The 8,731-nt window shown below is 34.8% G+C and overlaps 1 long non-coding RNA gene across 1 annotated transcript; it reads left to right on the top strand.

The window, feature by feature from the left end:
* The first annotated feature begins 1,328 nt into the window (after nt 1–1,328).
* Nucleotides 1,329–4,085, top strand: LOC145675282 (uncharacterized). The gene is made up of 2 exons (XR_014129112.1): nt 1,329–1,515; nt 3,388–4,085. It is a non-coding gene; the product is annotated as an uncharacterized LOC145675282 (long non-coding RNA).
* The last annotated feature ends 4,646 nt before the right edge of the window (nt 4,086–8,731 follow it).

Here is an 8,731-nt window from a genome sequence, read left to right as displayed (position 1 = left end):
TGGGCGGAAATGGGAGAGTATCGAGAAAACTCAGGCACATGGTGTTTGTCCACCACAAAACCCACTTGGCACGAGCTGGGATCGAACCAGGGACCGCACGCACTTGAAGTGAACGCTCTACCAGTGAGGAACTGCAGCCCCATCAGTAAAAAAAAAAAAAAAAAACTCATTGCTTCGGGGCTTACATATCTGCTGCCCCCAAAAGGAAGGTGTGTACACAACAGGGGTGGATCCAGAGCAGGATATTTTTTATTTTTTTTTTAAAAAATAAAACCTATCCCAGAATTGGATCTCTTGATCTTTTCAAGCTTGTGTTATAAATGTAAGATAAAAACTTTCAGAATTTCAGGAAGAAATTTCAGGATTAGAATAGAAAAGTAGTACTAGGTAAAATATAAAATATTGTATTGATTAATTAAAATTGTAAATATTACATGTACACGAACTTAAATTTTGACGTTGTCTATTACAACATCATGTTGTTTAACGACAATAAATTATTCTTATTCTTATTCTTATTATTTTTTTTTCTTACACGTTGCAGAATTTAAATGAAGCAATAGAAATTACCTGATTTGGTGTTTTTGGTCAGAAAATGTCCGCGTTCGAAAACGCAGGTAGTCATTTGTGTTCAAGATGCGATATTTTACGCTCTCACTCCGTTCTCAAATCCGATCCCTACTTCTTATGGGGCCGCGGTGGCTCAGTGGTAGAGCGTTCACCTCTGGTGCTTGGGGTCCCGGGTTCGATCCCAGCCCCCCCCCCCCAAGTGAACTTTGTGGTGGACAAACACCGTGTGCGTTGGTTTTCTCGGGGTTCTCCCGTTTCCTCCCACTTTCTTCATTCCACCATTTCATCCATTACTCATCATCACCGTCTCCTTAAGCCTAATCGGCATAATCGTGGGACGTAAAACTCAAAGATTTTCCGATCCCTGCTTCTTGTTAACAACGGGCAGACAATAATCCATAAAATCTATCTGTCCACAAGTTTGTCAATATTTATTTTACGTATCTTTCCATTTAAAAAGTGGCCATTCCTGCACCGAGGTTGAGACGATTTCGGACTCTTCTTCACACCGTCCTTTAGGCTGAAAATATCCAGAACAGAAAGCATGTGAAATTTATGGCTGATATTTTCCTGCCAACTCATTTTTCTTTCTATAAGCTCTTTTTTTTATGATACAAAATGTAGTAAAAACCCACTTTACTGTTTACATGAAATTAAACTGCTTCATTTCATGTTAAATGTATTTAGTCGTTGTAATACATGTTATTTCTAGGTTAGCCTAGGTGTAAATACATGTTATTTCCCAAAATAAGCCTTGCATGTACTCCCACTTTCCAGAGCGTGTGGCCAATGCTCCTGCAAATGATGAATTGATCAACAGCAAACCACCTAGCACGGAATCTTTCTTAACTGAACTTGAAGCCGTTACCCTGACCCCTTTCTGCTCGTCGAGCTGCTCTAGAAATATCACTGTAGAGGATGATATACATACCAAAGTTGCGACAGGTGAGTTTTTGACATGTTATTTTATAATACCCATGTAAGAAAATGCCGAGTAAGAAGGAAAAAAAAGTAGTAATATTTTATTAGTACTTATAAAATAAAATAATTGTTGAATAAGGCAATGCTTTTATGTAAATGAAATATTCAATTTAACGTTCCACGATCAGGCACTGAGGCTAAGGGAGTCGGTGATGATGAGAAGTGAATTAAATGGTGGAATGAAGAATGTGGGAAAAAATTGGAGAACTCGAAGAAAAGCCGCTTGAAGTGAGCTGGGATCGAACCATTGGCCCCAAGCACCAGAGGTGAACGCTCTATCACCGAGCAACAGCTGCGCCAATTTTATTTAAATGTAACTGTTTCAGCAACTACCCTTGTCTTCTTTAGATACACTCTATTTATTTATTTATTTATTTATTTATTATTTTAGATTTTTAAAGATTTCCTTGTTTGTTAATTTTTATTCCTTCAGCAATTATTTTTTTTGACTTGAGTATTTATATATAAGCAAAGCTTTAACATGGAATGTATCACATGTTATAGTGTTCGCGCTTTTTTTTTTTTTTTTTTTTTTTTTGAATGGGTAAAAGTACTCCTCCCGAAAACGTTTTTCTTAACAGAGGGGTAAAATATAATTTTCAACAAAGAAAAATTTTATTTTTATTTTTATTATTATTATTATTAATAATAATAATAATAATAATATCTGCCGCAACTTCTAACCCTGCTCACAAAAAATAATGTGACGATTTTCACCCTACTGCTTGTGACAGAATTCTGGTTCTAGAAGTCTTATTTTTTAAAAATACTCCAGTAACAAGTGAGGGGGCGTTTGCTCACAATTTTTATTTTTTGGAATACACAAGTTATACACCATTTTGTTTGTAATTTTCACTTTATTTTTTGTCATATTTTGAAATGCTAATATATGTTTCGTCTTGCATCATAAATTTAACTTACTAAATCGTATCCAATCAGGATGAAATTTCTTATGACAGTAGAAGGATACATTTACTGGTTAATTCCACCTGTGTGCAGCTTGTCAGATTGCTGCATCCGATAGCGCAGTTCTGTCACGATATGTAAATGCGGAATTTTGACTCCATTTTGGGGGTTACATAGCAGTAGTGAAAGATAATACATGTAATTTCTATCGTTGTCTAGTTGTGTTTGATAAATGAGTAGCTATATTATTTTATTATTAGAAAGTTCTTTGTTTCATACCATAAAAACTATTCTTACTGCATGAGTCTGAATCAGTTATGATTCCAGTCCCCGCAAAGTGAACTTTGTGGAGGACAAGCACAGTGTGCGGTTTACTCGAGGTTCTCCCACTTTCTTCATTCCACCATTTCATTCAGTCTTCATCATCAGCGTCTCCTTTAGCCTAACCGACAAAACTGTAGGACGTAAAACTCAGTTTTTTTTTTTTTTTTTGCATCAGTTGTAATATCGTATCAATATACTTGATCGTCACTTTTAGCTCACATCCTAAAGTTGGTCTTGGAGTGGCATTTTATAGTGAGCACATACGTAATGTAGCCTTCTATGAGTGTTTCAGAATTATTTGTCATGTATCTGTATATACAAAGTCTTATATCCCCCAACTTGTTTGATTTTCCTAAACAATCAGAGTTAACAGCTGCAATAAAATCAAAAGTTAAGTTATTACAGAATAAATAAATTAATGGTAGTTTAATTTCGCTGTATGGAAGGACGTTAAAAGTGGGACTTCATGCAAGCGAGTGCAGTAACTAATCGTTTTATTGCGTATTGATTATAGTTACACATGACGTATTGTAATTGTTTTTTTAAATTTTCTCCCCACCTGAAAAATTGCACTATGATTGTTCATGATTTCTTTTTCTGTTTCAGTGTTCCTATCTGTCATCGTTGGGAGAAAAAGGGACCTTTCTCTGATGCTTGGTTTCCAAAGAGCTGGCGATGAAATTTAACTCCCGCGGAAAAAAGAGCAAAGTTCACGTTGTGCAAACTAGCCTTAAAGACACTTATCATTCGTGAGTAAAAATAAAGATCTTCAAATGAACAAATGCCACAAATCTTCAAAACGTTAGTAGAAAGATATTCACTTCCATCTGCCTTGTTTGAGGATGAAAAGGATTCGGCATGCTTGAAACATGTTGACCTGTTCTTCCTCGCTTTGTTTGGAAATCAATGTAAAGGCATCTCTTTCGAAAACTAAAAGATGGAAGAAACTGCTACTGGTATAACAGATGAAGAAGTGGGATACTTACCGCAGTCCCCATTTTTAACCTACTTAAGCACGTGAGGCTTTTTTGATATGATGCTGCATTTCTGTACTTTCAATAACTATGAAAGGTGTTTTCCTTCATACGAAATTTATAGGAAAATTTAATTCTTTTTATTTTATATTATTAAAAGATCTCTGTAAGTTTTAGATTATAACCAACAGATTTGCATTGTCTACATATTTCTTGTTTGTATTACAAATAATATAGACAATCAGTGTTTCTTGTTGCATTACAAATAGTATGAATATTATTTTATACGACAAAACGTGCACATTGTACATATAACTAATAAATGTAGAATTCAAAATAATGGTTATGTGTTTTCGCTTTCATCCCTCAGAGATTAATTAATTTTAAAATGTACTTTCTTTTTCGATTTTTCACCTCCAAAATAAAAGTTTTTTAAATTGGAGTTATAAAAGTTTAGTCCTAAATTTTGCACTGTCAATAAAAACCATTGTTCTTCTGTATGTGAGTGTCTGTTGGATGTGGGTGGTTGTGTTTGTGTGTATGTGTGCGCATACTAGCGTAATAATGGGTAGTTATAAAATTTATCGAAGCACGTGTTGTACCGTAATTTCATTAAGAAGAAGGTACAAGTAAATGCACATGAATAAATTCCAGTGACGAAATGAGTGGATTCTTCTTAGTACCAAGGGCCGCGGTGGCTCAGTGGTAGAGCGTTCACCTCTGGTGCTTGGGGTTCCGGGTTCGATCCCAGCCCCCGCCAAGTGAACTTCGTAGTAGACAAACCGTGTGCGTGAGTTTTCTCGGGGTTCTCCCGTTTCCTCCCACTTTCTTCACTCCACCATTTCATTCATTTCTCATTATCACCGTTTCCTTTAGCGTAACCGGTATAATCGTGGGACGTAAAACTCGAAGATTTCATTTCATTTCATTTTCTTAGGACTGTAAGTACAATGTTCCTTTATTTTTCCATTTCATTCTTTGTTTTTACAATGTTTATTCGTCTTTTCTCATTCTTAAAAGTTATGTAGGGCTTTTTTTTCCGCCAAGGGTGAGTCTTACATTCGAGGGCTTTTTTTTTATGTTTTTCAAGTCGATCCAATGCGTCTCGGTTTTCTGTTTAATGTATGGCTTTAAATCCTTTCGTGGAGCAAGCGCTGCCGTTTCTTTCCTGTAGCACTACCAGGCCCGTAGTCAAGGGGGGGCTAGGGCGGGCTCAGCCCCCCTAAATTTTTTGCAGCCCCCTACTAAAGTCATAGTTCGAATTAACGGGGGATGCCGGGGAAATTCCCCTTCGGTAAAAATGTATGTCCGGCTCGTATCACAGAAGTAACATAACATCCATTTCTGGGATAAATTTTCGCCTTCTACATTTACAGCAACAATACATAAACATAACCCTCTCGTTCGAAAGTTTAATTCGAACCCTGACTGAAATGTTGGAAGAAATTGTATTTCCAAATGTACTTTTAGAGTGCTAGCTAAATTAAAATTTACTTTTATTATCCTCATTTAAAGTATTGGCCTATTTAGGCGCTACGCTTCTTTGAATTATTATAATATTTCTTTGAGCGTGAGACTGGTTTATCTTTTTTTTTTTTTTTTTTTTTTTTAATGCTTCGTGTGCAAACGACCCTCACTGCAGGAGAATGGTTATTCTATTGGCAAACATGCATTTGTGTTCAGAAACAACATAGTTTTACCTTAATCTGCGGGCGAAGATTTTACTCATAGCTACTCATAGCTATCTAAAGACGGCTATGGTTTACTTCTTCCTGTCCTTCTTGGAATTTGCAACTGAAAACATCCTTTTGCTGTGAGTCATTGGCTTTCGGTCAATATGCGAGAGATTGAAAAGACAGCATCCCTCAACAGGGGGATGCAACTGCTTCGTTCTAATCATCACATAGGTGTGTGGGTTTGTTTTGTGTATATTGGACATGGAGAGAGAGGGAGGAATTTTGATTACGTTTTATGTCACGTGATAACGGAGTAAGAAAAGTTTCCTTTTCTGAATTGTGTTTACTTTTGTTGTGTTGTTGAACATGGTTGTAATTGAAAGTTGATCTATACAGGTTTCTGAAGATGCACCGAAGTTGACTTGAAGAATGAGAATTGTAGTGTATCAGCAACTTGACTATTTGTTAAATAACTTGGAATAGATAAATAATACTTTTAATATATCTTTAAACTAAAGATAAGTTCGATTCACTTAATCTTTCTCGGGGATGAATTATTAGATACTTTATTAAAATAATTTAATAATTGTTACCAATCTTTGGTGCCAGAATCAAATGTTCATGCAGATAATTAGACGTAAACCTAATCATCCAAAGTTACTATTTTGTAAAAGAATACCTAGCAATCTTCTGGTATGTAAACAAAAAATGTAGCAAACTAAACGGAGGTAGTAGTTGCACTTATAGGAAAAACAGAATTTTCAATTAAAAATTGAACCTTATTGGATGATAATATGTATGCTTTATAAATTTGAAATTTGACCTTTGACTTAAAACATGGTGCGTTGGGGAGTTTAGCGTCCCTCTTCAGCAGGGAGGCTATGTAGTCACGGGACCTATAGCTTAAAGTAACATCCAAATCACTATCGGTTTGAACCCGAAACCGGACGCGCCAAAGGCGAGCGCTGTACCCATGAGGCTACGGGGTAGCCCACAAACGTAACAATTTGCTATTGTAGTTTCATTTTGAAGAAGAGATATCTTCAATAGAAATAAGTAAATAGCTGTTTAAATCATTAGTTCTTAACTTAAACTTTTTTAGTACCTACGAAAGCAACTAATGTCGAATTCTTATTTGTACAATGTAAAGAAGAATTTCATGTATACTTTGATATGAATTGTACTATACAAAGAAAATTTAATGAATTGTTACTTCTCTTGTCAATTTCGTTTCGAGAAAGAAGGTAACTGCGCTAGAACAGGGAACTTTTTTGGAGTTATTTCTTATTTGAATGCTCGAGTACCAAAATATAACATATTATTTTTACTTAAACATGACTTTAGTAGCAATCGTCCTAAATGATTGTTGATAGTATGTTCCAAAGAGTCTAGAGCAGTGGTTTGTAAACTGGAGTCCGCGACGTCTAAAAATTGAAACGTGTTGTGATAAAATGGAACTCACAGCTGTTATGTAAAATGTATTTTTTCAGTTACTAAAAAGACAGCAATTAGAAATTATACCTACGTTTGTAAATTTGAATATTTTCTTTTCTAAATTTCTGCCCTGAAGCCTGTCAACCGTTATGTAGGACTACTTCAGGTGAGAGGAATTCCTTCTTTGTTAGGGCATTTTCTCAAAAGGAGTTGTACATTAACTGTACCGTGCCGATCTTGTTTTGTTGAGTTACAACAATGACATCACCAGAAACCTCGATCTGGACACAATTGTTCTAAGATTGGCAGCATCCAAAACAAGGAGACTTATACTGTGATTGTGTTGTTAGTGATTGTTCAAATGTTCAACTTGTTTCTACTATAGTGTTCCAACATGAGAAGTGTATATATGCGTGTTGTGTTTGTGTTTCTTAATCTTATGAAATTTATAAATTTGTAGATAGCAAAAACCCATAAACATATCATTATTTCTTTCGAATATCACCATAAAAAACTGATCAAAAAATGTTTAGAAGTACAAGTGTAAAATAAAGCCCGTAATATTTGAAGAAATGTAAAGTTTCGTATCTAAGGACATGTTAATAATAATACAGATAAGATGTTAATTTCATTTTTCCAATATGCATATATTTGTTTAGGCCACATATATTTCAAAATATTGATTTAAGATTTTGAGACCTCTGTAGAATCTCTTTTAAGATAGTATTAAATCTCATTACTTTCTAGATGTTTTCGAGTTTCACAAATATTTTTTCAGTCCATCAAAAATTTAAAAACGTATTTCCTGTACTAATTCTTTGGAAATTTTAATGATTGGTTCGTTCGGCCAACTATTTTTTTTTTAATATTTTTTTTTATTTCCTTGAAGATGAGAAAACGGAAGAAATATTTTGTTGCCATAACAAATAATTAAAAAGGAAACACATAGTATTCTAGTTTTCAGGTACAATTGTACTAACGCTATAGAGGAAAATTTTAATAGTAATTCCTTCAGGCTGTAGTTTTAGTTTTAAGAGCATAAGAAATTATTCATCATCACACACAGAGACAGACATTATATATATATATATATATATATATATATATATATATATATATATATATATATATATATATATATATATATATATATCTGTGTGTGTGCCCACCCTAATTTACATTATTTAGCCCCCCCTAAATTTCGAGGCTGGCTACGGGCCTGAGCACTACGTATATAATTATTTCTTGACAGCTATTGTATATTCGCTTCTTAATGTGTAGGCATGGACGTAGTGTCCATTAAGGCTATAAGGCTTAGCCTATCCATTTATTTATACATCAGCCTCAAATGTTGCTTTTGGATATTGATACAATTAATTTTATTAAAATGGATTTATTTTATAATACGCTATTTAAACATCAAGCGAGTTGAAGCGAAGTTTCTTCAAGAACGCATTGAAGGCAATCGGCGGCTAGCCTTCCGCTTCTCTCATGGAATGAGGAGAATGGGCGTTGACAATCACTTTCCCGCCACCCTCAGCAGACGAAAACTTCTTGAGCTACACACAAATTCAACATGATGCAACTAAAGTGGACGAATACTCACGAAGATGACTAAAGGCTAGCCTTTCGGGTGTTTGGCGAAACAAAAGCGGCAGGATGCGGTCTTGTAAGAAAGTTTAGACCAGAGACTATGAAAAATTTAGAAGCTCACATTCAGTAACGAGTTTTGACCAAGAAAAAAAAAATGAAGACAGACAGAATAAAAATGTTAGGGACCTTATTGCGTACTGGTTTGCGTTATCATAGCGTAAAATTTACATTTTAGTTTTCGATAATTGACATAGTAGTTATAATTACTTGTTT

The sequence above is a fragment of the Thermobia domestica genome, chromosome 18 (genome assembly GCF_964235325.1).
Source record: "Thermobia domestica chromosome 18, izTheDome1.hap1.1, whole genome shotgun sequence".
NCBI classification, from domain to species: domain Eukaryota; kingdom Metazoa; phylum Arthropoda; class Insecta; order Zygentoma; family Lepismatidae; genus Thermobia; species Thermobia domestica.
The sequence above is the reverse complement of the archived record's forward strand: the minus strand, read 5'-3'. Positions and strand labels throughout refer to the sequence as shown.